The sequence below is a fragment of the Hibiscus syriacus genome, unplaced genomic scaffold (assembly GCF_006381635.1).
Source record: "Hibiscus syriacus cultivar Baekdansim isolate YM2019G1 unplaced genomic scaffold, ASM638163v2 tig00110187_pilon, whole genome shotgun sequence".
In the NCBI taxonomy this organism is placed as follows: Eukaryota; Viridiplantae; Streptophyta; class Magnoliopsida; order Malvales; family Malvaceae; genus Hibiscus; species Hibiscus syriacus.
The window spans coordinates 1,937,237-1,951,121 of NW_024062618.1; the positions used below are offsets into that span (position 1 = coordinate 1,937,237).

The window sequence follows — 13,885 nt, forward strand, 5'->3', positions numbered from 1 at the left end:
AATTTATATTTATATTAACACCATCATTATTTTCAAATATGGACTAAACAAATAATACAAATAAAGAGTCAACATACAAAATGTAAAACGATTTTGAGATCAAAGTTTATCATGTTTTAAACAACAAGTTAATGTACAACTCACACGCGTTACTCTTAATGAAAATGGATAAATTTAAAACATATGAATAGTCAGGTGATCATTTTATTACTTTTAATAGTTTTGGATTTCATCAAAACAATATTATAATTATAAGATCATTTTATAAATTTTAATAATCGAAAAGTTCAACAATACAACGTCTTATAATCATAAATTTTAATAATCGAAAAGTTCAACAATGCAACGTCTTATAATCATAAATTTAATTATAAATCATATTTTGAAAATGAAAAGTATACAGTAAAATTAGAAGAAAAAAAGTAAGGAATTTTAGATCATTTCTATATATGAAGATTTTTTATTTAGTTTGTCTTTAAATTTTTAATTGTAATTTATGTTATTTAAATTTACTTTTTGTCACATTAAATTTGAAAAACTTTAACAAATACTTAAAATTAAAATTGAGAAATCTTATTTTTAAATAAATTTTAGAATTCTCTATGAATTTTTGAATTTTTTATGTATTCATATATTATACATTATATTATCATTTCAGTGTGAAAATTTAAAAATTCAATTGAGAAAAAAAAATATTAAAATGGTAATTAATATACATTAATAATTAAAATATTATTTAATAAAAAATATTGAATTAGGGTTAAGTTTTTAGATCATATAGGCGGATGTAAGTGCATGTAGTTCATAGTAGATTAGTGTTCATCGTGAAATCTAATTATTTTTATATTAATTAATTATTTATTGATGATGTTTATCTTGAAATTTTATTTATACATATTTTTATAAAATAAAATTTATTATCAATATATATATACTCATTCTCAAATATAATTCTAAATCTATAATTTTTTTCGAATAATCTGAAGTGATTGTAGAGTAGTATCTATTTAGAATCTTTCTTAATCATTAATAGGACATATAAAATATTACAGACGTAACTCAAAATCTTTAAAAAAAAATATCTTTTAAATAATGAGATCATGAATAAGTTCTAAATCCACTGTTCTTAATCACCTTTGACTAATTTGAATTGATTATTTATCATCTAACAATTGTCCGTTTGTGTTATCCTTTGATTACAATTATGGAGTTTAGATATGCTGTGTCCCTCATATTTCTGCTTTCTGGAGATGGTGCCAAGGGAAAACTATAGTATAAATGATGCCAAATTACTTAGCTTTTTTAATGTGATATTATATTCAAATTTTAAAAATAGTTTTGAAAAAACAATTAAGAATAGTATTATTAAAAACAATATTTTAATTTTAAATATAAATTAAAATAATAGTATTTCTTCATTATCACCTCCATAGATTCAGATTTAATCATCTGAATGGGAGAAATAATAAGGGAAGATTTTACATCCTATTTAAAAATTCAATATTTAATTATAACCAAAACTTATATAATTATTTAATATTAAAAGAATGAAATATAAAAAATATAATACTCGTTTTTAATATGGATAAAAGATTATATATTTTAATTATTAGTTCCATATTATATAATCCGAGAAATTTTGTTTATTTGGCAGTCACGAGGCTATCGAAATGGAGTGGTGTAGATTGTAGAGTACAAAATCACATCCAAATAATTTTTTTAAGAAAAATGGGATCATTCATTAGATATCAATAACGGCAAGAAGTACATTATTTTTAATATAATCGAGTTCATTCAAATAAAATCAAAATGGATTAACACTCAACAAGGTTCACTGTGCAAATGAGTGCAACTCGATTTGTCATCCGATTAGTGTAGTGAACTCTGAGGTTGGGATGGAATGCATAATATTACGATTCTCATTGAGAATCAATCCAATCATCGATTTGTCTTTTTGGAGTTATCGATACGGTTGGCAATTGAAATGACATCCCCCGACAATCATGCAAAGCTTAAAATGCAACAAATTCGAGGATTAGATTAATTTCCATAGCTAATTTCTGAGGAGGGCAAGATTGAAAAGTTTGAGATCACGAAAGCTTATACCTCCGTCTCTTTGCACGACACACTTGATTATACGCAGCAAGAGCCCATCCTTTTAACCCATGGCGACCCGACCACCGGAAACCACACATAAGGGATGTAATGGAATCGAGAATACCATCCGGAAGGACATAGCATGACATGGTGAAGGTAGGGAGAGATTGTGTCATCGATTTGAGGAAGACTTTCTATGTCGCCGAACGAGAGTAGATTCTTTGTCCAACCGTTAGTACGGTTGATGACTTCACCTTTAACAAAGTCAAATGTTTCCAATTTGCTTCTTCCTATCGTGTGAGGGACACCAAAGTAGTGGCCAGGAAAGTAATTTTCTTAAACCCCAAAAATGTCCTTAATTTGTCTTTGATTCTCGGAGGGAGTACTGCGGCTAAAATAAATCATGGAATCGTTGTAGTTAATTTTTTGCCTTGAAGAAGTTTCATATAAACTAAGCACTCTTTTTAAACATTCAACTTCTGAGATGAAATTCTTAAAAAAAAATGAGACTATCATCCACATAAAAAAGATGATTAACCCGAGGGTCACCTTGATAGATCCTTTTCATTGCTCGACAAGAAGAGTAGCAGAAAGTCCTTGCGCACAAAAAAGAAAAAGGTACGGAGAAATAGGGTCACCTTGTCGAAGTTCCCTTTTCAGTTTGAAAGTCTTTGAGAATTATTTGTTAATTCTAATATTATAAGAAACCGTGGAAATATATTGTAAAATAAGATGGATAAATGAGGGAACAAAGCCATTTTTTCCCGTAACACTCAAAATGAAATTTCACTCAACTCTACCGTAAGCTTTCTCCACATCTAGTTTTAAAGCCGTCCTTTGTTTGGACCACTATTCAAGCTTTTGAGATAGTGAAGTAATTCATGAGCCACTAAAAAGTTATCCGAGATTTGTCTATCGAGCACAAAGACACATTGATTATCAGATATACATGCATAATGCTTTTTAAATGGTCGACAATAGATTTTAACACATCTTTATAGATGACCGAGCAAATTAATCGGTCCGAAGTTTTTTTTATTAATTTGGGGTTATAAAAAATCACATCCATTATAGATGACAAAGTTCACAAACTGGTGTTACTGCCATGTGACCCTTCAACTTCCATCTTCTCAGTTTCTCTTTAACCTCCTTTAATTGGTGAAAATGACAGAATATTGATTTTTATGGTTTAACACGAAATCTCAAACTTTTGTTGTGTTTAAACTTTTTTCCCAGTTAATATGAGTGTTTAATGTTATAAACATTATCACTTTAAGTATCTATGTTGTAATAGTCGTTAAAAAATATCGTCAACCACGTAAAATACAACACCGGGCATTTATAAATTTTATTTTTTAAAAAAAACTTAAAATTATTAAAAAAAACACTCCTAAAATATTTCTAAAATCTCAAAAAGTACTAAAATCTTAATCTCAAAGCATCCATTCTACTTGTCCTGCTGCTACCGCCCCCCATTAACTGCCTACCCATCCATCGTTGGTTGTCACTCGTAGCTTCAATCGTACAAAATCCATAAACCTTAAATCCCAACATACATACATCCCATCGGCAGGTGAATGGGTGATCGTCGACGACGACGAAATTAAAGATTTTGGACTATTTTATATATAAAAAGGTAATATTTAAGATTTTTTTTTAAATTTATGAATTTTATTTTTGAAAATTAAATGAAATAAAAAAGCAGGCCACATGTTAAATATTGTTGGTTGACTGAATGTTAACGAACCATTGTTACCAATGTAGACACTTTAAATGGTAATGTTGTAACATTATACACCTACATTAATCGAAAAAAAATAGGCACCTAAATGGAAAAAAGAGATATAATTTGTGTATTTTTTTTATATTAAGCTATTTTTATCTTATCATTCTTGTTTGGATTAAATTTAGTATTATCCTCTAAACTATGCACTTTGTATCTAATTGTCTCTTAAAATATGTTTCAAGACGTTTAGTCTTTTAAAGTTTAAATTGTTATCTAACTTCTTCCAAATCGTTAATTACAAAGAACTTGAGTAAATTACATATTTAGTTACTCAACTATTTTCACAGTTCTATTTTAGTTATCCAACTATTTTTTACCTTTAAAATTATCACCAAATTTAATTTCTTTCTTTTTCGGCCACCGACAGTTTTAGTCGCCAAACAAATTGGATAAATCTTTTTAAGTATATCAGTTTATAAGCATGGAATTTTCTCTACTCTTAATTAGTTAATGAAATCTCATATGTATTAACATGTAGTCCTTTCTTTTATATATTATTTTGGAGCTCTTTCTCTACTCTTAATTTGATTATTTAATTTCTTTCAAATAAAATTTGATAATTTAATTTGGTGATTCGTGTCAAGTGAGGGATATGTAGAACTATAGTTTCTTGGGTGGGCTGTCCATTTGTTCTCAGCTTTTGCAAGCCAGTGACGGTCATTGGCCTGCTGAAAATGCTGATCCATTGTTTTTCCTTCCACCCTTGGTAAAATTCTTTTGCTGGGACTTGTCAATCAATTCTTAACCAAATGCAAACACCAGAGAACTTAGATAGTTTGAAGTAATTGACTACAGCATATGCTCGAATTTAAAATTTTAAAAGGAAAAAAAAAACTCCCTTTAATCATTGAAATCTCAATAAATTATCAATCGTATATACTACCATCAGATACATACAATCCGTTTATAAAACTTTAGTGGTGTAGGACAACGTATGAATTAAGCATCTAATAACAAATATCGAAAAATTTGAATTGTAAGAACAAAATAAAAATAAATAAATTTGTTTGTAAATTATTTTCTTTATTACGTTTGATAAACTTCTAATAATGCATTAAATTTTAAATAGAAAATATTAAGAAATTTTATTAAACACTCAAACTACTCGAATAAAACAAACATTATCGCCTTTTAAGATGACTCAGGTTCGATTTCAACATTCTCCGTTATCAAAAAATAATAAAGAATAAGTGAAAAGTAAAAAAATAATTTAAAATGTCACATCAACGTCGCTATTAATTTTTTAATAATGGATAACTAAAAAAGAAATATAATGTAACGTTAAGTATAAATTTAAAAATTTAAACAATTATAATTTAAAAATTGAAATAAATAATAGGTGGATGATTAAATAGAATATTTATTTTTTCAATTATATATATACTTCATAATTTTGAAGCCTAGATAGTTGGGGCCTGGACGGGTTCCTGTCGAGCTTAGTTACGGACTGTTAGAATTGAGTTATTAATAGAAAATAGGGTAAGAGATGTTTAATTATTATCAACTTCATAGCCTTATCGTTCTAGTCTAATGAAATTAAATGCAAAGGGGCCCTTAAGTAACAAGCAAATCAAGCATAGACAACTAGCAATTCCGTATTCTCGAAATATCCCTTCTGCTTCAGTTCATATAAGGTAATTTTTGGGTTATAGAAAAAACCCTTCAATTTTTTATTAATTATTTTAATATTTAGGGTAAATTACAATATGTCACCAAATTTTTCTTTGGCATTTTTAGAGTAAATTACACTATGTGAAATATAAATTAAGTTCTAAGTCAATTACAAAATCGAATTAAATTAAATTAAATTATTTTGTCACAAAATTATGATAATTTGAGAATTTATCTTATTTTGCTTCACAATGTCAATGGATTGCTCGTATAAAAATAAAATATAATTTATAATAAATAAGATTTGATTGTTTATTAATGACTTAATACATGATTTATATGTATGATTAGGGGTGTAAATGAACAGAGCGCTTGAGGAATGTCTTGAGCTGTTCATACAACTTATTTTCGTTATTAAGCTAACAACAAGTATGAACAAAAAAAATTATGTTCATTCAATAAACGAACGAATATGAACAGGTGTTTGGTTCATTTATGTTCACGAACAAATTGTTTATAAGCTCACTTATGAGCTCGTTTATAAACTCGATTAATGCCCCATTTAGAATCTCGTTTTATTTTTATTTTTATATATATTTTAAATAGTGAATGTATGAACTATATTGAACGCATGGTGAAATTTGGAGTTTAAACTATGAAGTTTAAGGAGTTTAAATATTAGTAGCGTGATTTATAATTTTAGATTACAAATGAATATATTCGTCAACTAAATGATGAACATGAACACTATAAAAAATAAATAAACGACATGAACACTATATCAAAAAATTAAACGAAAATGAACACATTTAAAACTAAACAAAGAACACGAACATAACATTATTCATTCATGCTCGATCATTACACCCTTATGTATAATTGTAGTTACAACAATAAGAACATGGCACGTGATAAATAATTTCATACTATATGAATGAGATAATATATTATATATTGTTATTAACTAATATTATAATTATTTTAAATACGAATATTATTTAGAATAAATAAAAGATAATAAGTTGTACGTATTAAAATGAACTGAAAAGAGTGCAAAAATAAAAAATAAAATTTAAAAGCTAAATTAAATGTTAAGATTCGTGACAGAATACTTACTTAAATAATTATTATTATCTTTAAAAAAATATCTTATGTTTAAGTCTCAAGTAATATATATTATTTTAAATTAACAATTTTATTTAGTTACAAATTAAAATATTAAAATATATCAATATAATATGTATTTACAAACTCACCTTTTGATTCAATTAGTATGGAAAACAGGACAAATCTACAGTGCAAGTCGCACTAAAATGACGTACCGAAACGTATCACAAGATAATTTATCCTTATTTAAATATTAAACATATAAGGATTATTTAAAATTAATTATTTTTAAAATTTAATTATAATTTTAATAGAATTATAATTAAATTATATTTTTATTAAAATAATAATTAATTAAAGTAATTTATTTTGTTTAGAATTGTGATTTTAAGTTACATAAGTTAGAACGGACCATCAACAATAATCACCATCGACGATCATCTTAACTCGTTGAGAAAATCAACTGCTACAACATTCAACGCCTTCGTTTGTCGTCGCCCAACAGTTGCCCGTCTCGAATGAGAAGCTCTGCCTTTTGCGTCGGTTGCCGTATGTTTGTTTTCCTTTTTTACACACGTTGAACTTCAAAGAATCATCCTCGATCGTCGTCCATCCCAACCAAACTAATCACGATTGTCGATTCTCGTCCGTCTGCAACCGCCGCCACATGTAAGTCCATAGCACTTAACTCTCTGATCATCTTTCCATTTTTTTAAATGGTAAAATTGCATTCCAACCCCCTAATTTGTATTTTATTTAGAATAGTTGGTCTAGCTGGGATGGACGATGGTCGGAGATGATTATTCGAAGGTTACCGTGCGTAAAAAAAAAAGGAAAAAAAAACTGACGATACAAACGGAAAAGCTTCTTCGGGAAGGCCGAATACTGGGCGACAAAAAACGGAAGCGCTGGATGTTGTAGCAGTTGGTTTTCCGACTAGTTAAGGTAGTCGCCGATGATAACTGATGCTGATAGCCGGTTCTAACTTATATAACTTAAAAACCATAATTCTAACAAATTAAACTACTTAAATTAATTATAATTTAATAGAATTATAATTAATTATAATTTTTAAAAATAATAATTAAATAATTTAATTTGTTAGAATTAGGTTTTTAAGTTATATAATTAAAAATAATTAATTTTAATAAATGATTAATTTTAAATAGATTCTTATTTTTTAATATTTACATAATAAGGATAAATTTGTTTGTGGTACGTTTTGGTATCGTTTTAGTGGTGCGTTGGCGGTATGCAACGTGCGGTGTAGAATTTTTCATTGAAAATATTTTTTTTACTAAATGAACTTTTTAAACTATTTTATTTTTTGAGTTAATTGTATCATATGTCCCCAAATTATAGCCCTCATTTTAAATTGCTCATTAAACTTTTTGAATATTCCAATTCCATCCCCCAATCCATCCAATATGTAATTATTTTCAACCATAATTTAACCTAAATTTTGTTTTAAACAAAATATACTAATATAACTTGAACTAACAATTTATTAGCAAGAGATATGATTATTATATATGTATAGTTTGGGATGAAATTGGAATGTTCAGAAAGTTTATAGACCAATTAGAATGAAGGCCATAATTTAGGGATGAAGTTAAAATGTTTAAAAGTTTAAGGACTAATTTAGAATGATAGTCATACTTTAAGAATGAAATTGAAATATTTAAAAGTTTAGGAATCAATTTAAATAAGAGTCATACTTTGAAGATATACGATGCAATTAACTCAATAATTACCAGTCATAGTTTTGGTTTCCCCTTACGTGAAGTTGGCGTGGATGAGTTAAAATTTGGTTCTTTCATTTAAGGATTCATTCACATTTGTCCGAAGGGCACATTACATTCACTGACTGTTTGTGCATTAGAAACTTACGAAGAGTCACTTATTAATCACCACTTCCTCTCGGTTACGGATATAATATTTTATGTTACGAGATGATTTTTTAAATTTAAGTGAAAAATTAATTTATAAAACTATAAAGAGATAAAAACATATTATTAAAATTATAAAAACAATATTTAAAATATATGAAAATTTAAATTTTTTAGAGAGACAAACTGTATTATTTCCTTCTATCCATCCCTACCCCATACAAGTGCTAATGTAACAATTGGATAAATCCCTTTTGATGATAATAATAATAATCATGCTACTGGGAATTATTATGCTGCTGCAATCTGTTATTATCAAATGACTAAATGGAAGATATGAGGGGTTTGGCTTGGATTGCAAGGCTCTTCATGTAGTCAACAAACAACGGATGATGATTATAATACCAACTATCTTCTATTTTTTCATTATATAGACTTGATCATCATCTTCTTTTAATTATATAGACTTTGGTTTTTATGAGAATCACTTTTATATATTCCCATCTTTAATGAGTTTTTTTATTCCCATGAATAGTATGTAGTGACAAGCAACACCAGTAAGCAAATGGAATATGGAAAAGCAACAATTTTATTTATTTTGTTTGGTAAAAATGGAAGAAAAACACTAAATATCTATTTGAGGCTAAATGGACTTTCCATGAGACTCATTATCGGCTACCTTTTACTTGTATGTTTCACAATCACAGCTGAGAACAACAGGTGGCTAAACGCTTCTTTCAGTTGCCAATCCCTGCGCTTCTCTCTTTCTCTCTCATTTGGCTTACTTTCGTCTGCAAGTTTCTTTCTTTCTCATGGCGTTTCTTAATTCAAGCTTTAATTTTTCTCTTTACTTTGTTTACTGGTGCTGCTTTCTCATTTCCAGGTATGATGTTCTTAGGTTCTAGTCCTTGAAAAAAAAACTAAGCTGTCTTATTTTTTTTCTTGTTTGTTTTGTTTGATGTTGTTCCTTTCACTGTTGGTAAAGGGCAAGCTGCAGATTAGAATTCTCAAAATTCAGTTTTTTTTGTTGGTTTTTTTCTCAAGCAAGTAGTTGTATGCTTAATTCAATAATTGGTATGTAAAGTTGAAAACTTTGGGAGTATTTATTGAGCAATTCTTTCACCTAAGAACTTTATTACTTTTTTCATGGTGATGATGATGATGACAATGGTCATTTTCTGGGCTTGAAAATTTTAGTTTTTGCCTTATGCTTCTCTCTTTTTTCCCCACACCGATGAAAGTGATGGAAATTCTTTGAATTTTAGAGCTTTTGGATTGGTTTTTTTATGGCAGCAAATTCCTCAATTTCTTCTTGTGGTGTCAATTTCACTCAAAAGATTTCGGAACTTTTGCTCTCATCCATTTTCAAGGCATTTAGATTATTTTTGCAGATGAAATCCTTGAACCTGTAGTGAACGCTTGAAACTTGAAACATATAAGGGGACAAAGAAGCAAAGGATTTCTTTAACTTCAATTTACTTTCTGATATGTTTACTTCCATTTTAGGAAAGAATGATATGCTCCCAAAGTTCCAGTAACTTCGAATCCGGGAAGGTCTCGGACCCTCGGTCTAAGGAATCCGATATTTTATAGCTAGGCAGGTTTCCTGTGGAGGAAGCATTATCCAAATGACTCATATGGAAGGATTTGTGACTCAGATATCAAAGCCTGCATTCTTCTTATTGTTATGGAACTCGTTTTCGGCCTATCCGTTTTGCTGATGTGTTAACCTATTTCGAGTTTAGAACTGATCATGTCGTTGTTCTTCTCCAGCTGATGAGATATAAAACATATCGAAGAACAATCCGCACTATAATCATGAACACTCCTGCTGTTCCCTCGAAAGATCGGAAGGCAAAAGCAAATTTCTTCTCGAGGCATGTTTGGACGTTGGAGCTACAATTTGTTGTATAATATGTTGTATACAAAAATTCCCTTCTTCACTTAATTTTTAACTCTCGAAAGCATGTTGGTTCATCAGATTGCTAACACCGAGAAGCAGTTGTGGGCGACAATCCTCGCCAAAGGTTATTGCATTTGATGTTCGGGACTTATACCTCAAAGTCTGTTCAAGTTATGAAAGTTTCATTTTGGACGACCATGAACTGACGGAACTTCAAGACGTTGAATACTCATTGTGGAAGCTACACTATAAGCACATTGACGAGTTCCGTAAAAGAACGAAAAGCTCAGCTAATTCAGAAAGTACAAACATGCAACGGACTCGAGTGGTTCTCATAACCAATGTAGAGAAGGGTTAAGTTGTTTCTTCTAAAAGCTACCGAATTTTACAAAAAATTGATTGAGATAATCCGAAGTCATTATGGACTTCCCAATGAATCTTCGTCTTTAAAAGGGGTGGCATCGACTGTCGAACCAACAAATTGCGGAAAGGTCACTTTTTATGTCATCGGTTTTTAGTATGTCTCGGGGATCTTGCTAGATATACGGAACAAGTTGAAAAATCTAGTTTTGTCCAACATAATTGGTCAGTTGCAGCCTACTACTTGGAAGCTGCAAGTTCATGGCCAGACAGTGGAAACCCCCAAAATCAGGTATTTTAAGTGGTTTCTTATCCTCTGTCGATATCTCTTGATGAATGTGCTACATGTGTCAAGTATATAGAACTCGGTTGCGTTTGTAACATTCGATTTCCTGATTTCTATGTGTCTAACCTATCATGTTCACTTGTAGCTGGCTGTATTGGCAACATGTGGGTGATGCGTTTCTTGCTCTATACCATTGTAAGAAGTTTAGCCGTAAAAGAGCCTTTCCCGGATGCCTGGAACAATCTGATTTTACTTTTGAAAGGGTAAGACTTGTACTGTTTGCTCATGTCATGTAAATGAATTTGAACCTCTCGATACATCGAACCAACTTCTGATTTCTGCAACTGCTTTTTGTGATTTTACAGAACAGATCATCTCATTTGCATTCTCTTTCGAGTGAGGCACACTTTGATTTCTTAAAACCATTTGAAAGATGTGATCCTAATGTCAAATTACAATCGAGTGAAAAGATCTCAGAGGATGGTCCGTTGAAGGATGAAAATGATCTCTGCAGGAACGAATTTCTGGCCGCATCTTATCCGAACACTAAGTTTTTTCTTCTTAAAATCCAGGAATCCAATTATAACTGCAAATGAATAGAATTAGTTCATTTGAGATGCAGATATGTTTTAAAAGGCTCCAGATGCTACTCTTTTTCATCCAATATCACGAATATGCTTTTATGTAAATTCGGTTTAGCGCATAAGCATATAGAGTATATGAAGCTCTTTCGAGTTACTCGACTTTATGTGGAGGCTTATCACTTGCTATTTGAGTTTGTTTTCCGCTTTTAACTAAGTTCTTATGTTCTGGATGATGCGAGGCAGTTTGGAGGACTTCCCTTGTGCTTTGCATCTACCATGGGAGCTTTTGATGCGATAATGGCTTTAGATGATATAAAGCTAAGAGCAAATCTGGAGTCATATCAGCTTATGGATTCGGCTAGAACAGGACCTTTCCGAGCTCGTCATGCTGTTTCTGTTTCATTTTGCCCATAATCTAATTAATAACCCCGAAACGCAAGTGTCAAAAGATGAAAAGAATAAGCAGCATCTTGAGCTGGTACGATTTGCGTTGGCTGCTACATTCATTTTCATGGGACGTGTTGTTATAGGTGTTTGAAGACATTCATTTTCATGGGACGTGTTGTATATAGGTGTTTGAAGGCAAATACTTTGGGCTCATGTCCCCTTCTCCCCTCCATACTTGTTTTTGTCGAGTGGCTAGCGAGCATGCTCGATGAAGTTGAAGTTCATGGAGTGGATGAGAAAACTAAAAGCTCTATATCTTATTTTTTCGCTGCTTTTATCGACCTCTTGAAGCGGTTCAATGTTAGGGTTGAAATTCTGTCCGATGTAAGAACTGCATTGTGGGAAGACTATGAGTTGAGGGGCTTTGCACCATTAGCTGAAATACATCTTTCGTTGGATTTCTCATTAACTGGGATCGGAAATAAATTTTATTCGAAAGTCGATTCTGATGTTCTGATGTAACAAAGCAAAGGCATGCATCGCGTATACATGAAGCTGGAAAAGAATTGGAGACACAGATTGCAAGTGAAAACCAAAGCAGCCTTCTTGTGGATGAGGAATCCGTTGCCACAGAAGACGAAGAAGTTATTCTTTTAAAGCCTCTTACGAGATATAATTCGGCACCACTCTATGGGAAAACTCATAATGAACAAGACACAGCATCCCGAATGCAATGGAGGAAATATTCCTTCCGAGAATGTTTGCGCCATGCTACATCCCTATTAATAGCACAAAACCAGACCAATTATGCTGCTTCAGAGCTTCATTACGACATCTCGAATTTTAGGCGCAGCAAGCCTTTCAAGAAGCATGAGCCTTTTGTAAAAGATACTACAGTATTCTCGTTTTCTGAAGCCCCCATCTCGGCCGGACCACCGTCCCTTAGTTCTTGGGTTCTAGACCGAGGAAGTTTAAGCAGTACCGAAAAGGGGAGAAGTGATGCTAATAGATTGAGCTTGAGCCCTATTGCAGAAGTAGCTACTTCATCCCTGAGTGATCTCTTGATCGGTCAAACCGATGATTCTGTCACTTATTTAAGATCAGAAACTTCAACCAATTACCACTACTCCCCTCCGCATTCGGAGGATTATGTCACTTCTTCAAGTTTGGAAGCTTCAACCAGTTACCATTGCTTACCTCCTCCATATTCTGCTCCATTATTGCCTGATGATGCTGCTTGGTTTAATGCTACTAGACCTAGTATTTCCGAGATGAGGGGCTCAGAATTTATTAATAAGCCCGAGAATTTCTACAATGAATCAAGGATGAGTGGCTATCCGAACTGGTATCGTGATGACCAAGTTAACTATGGTTCTGGTATCCCGGGTTTCATGGATAAATACCCTCCGTTTAGCGGGATGACTTCTTCGGAATGGCTTCGGAGATACAGAGAAAGTCGCAATCTTGATTGTGCCAACAACCATGTGCGGCCTATCAATCATTACACTCCCGGGGCTTCTCGCATTGGTCTTTTTGATCAATACGGAGTCCCTTCTTTACCAAACCCAACAATTTACACAGAGAGTTTGGTATTGCAACAAGGGTTTCCCCGTGGCATGGAGGAACCAAGAAGGGAAAAGCCGTTCCACGGCTATCAAAGGCCAAACCCCTACGGCTGCGGTGCCATGACTGAACCTAGACCCGAGCCAAGGCCACTCTTGCAGTATCTAAAAGAGAGAGAATGGCTACTCCAGCAGGATCCAACCCTGAGAAATCCTACTTTCACGGGGAATTAGAAACTTCAAAGCTCCCTTTGGACATACAATATGTAAAGAAGTTGAAAATATGTACGTATGGTTTTAGTAGGACGTAGGG

General features: G+C 31.6%; 1 pseudogene; it reads left to right on the top strand.

Moving 5' to 3' along the window:
• Nucleotides 1-9,721: 9,721 nt before the first annotated feature.
• LOC120217382 lies at nt 9,722-13,875 on the top strand (annotated as a pseudogene).
• The last annotated feature ends 10 nt before the right edge of the window (nt 13,876-13,885 follow it).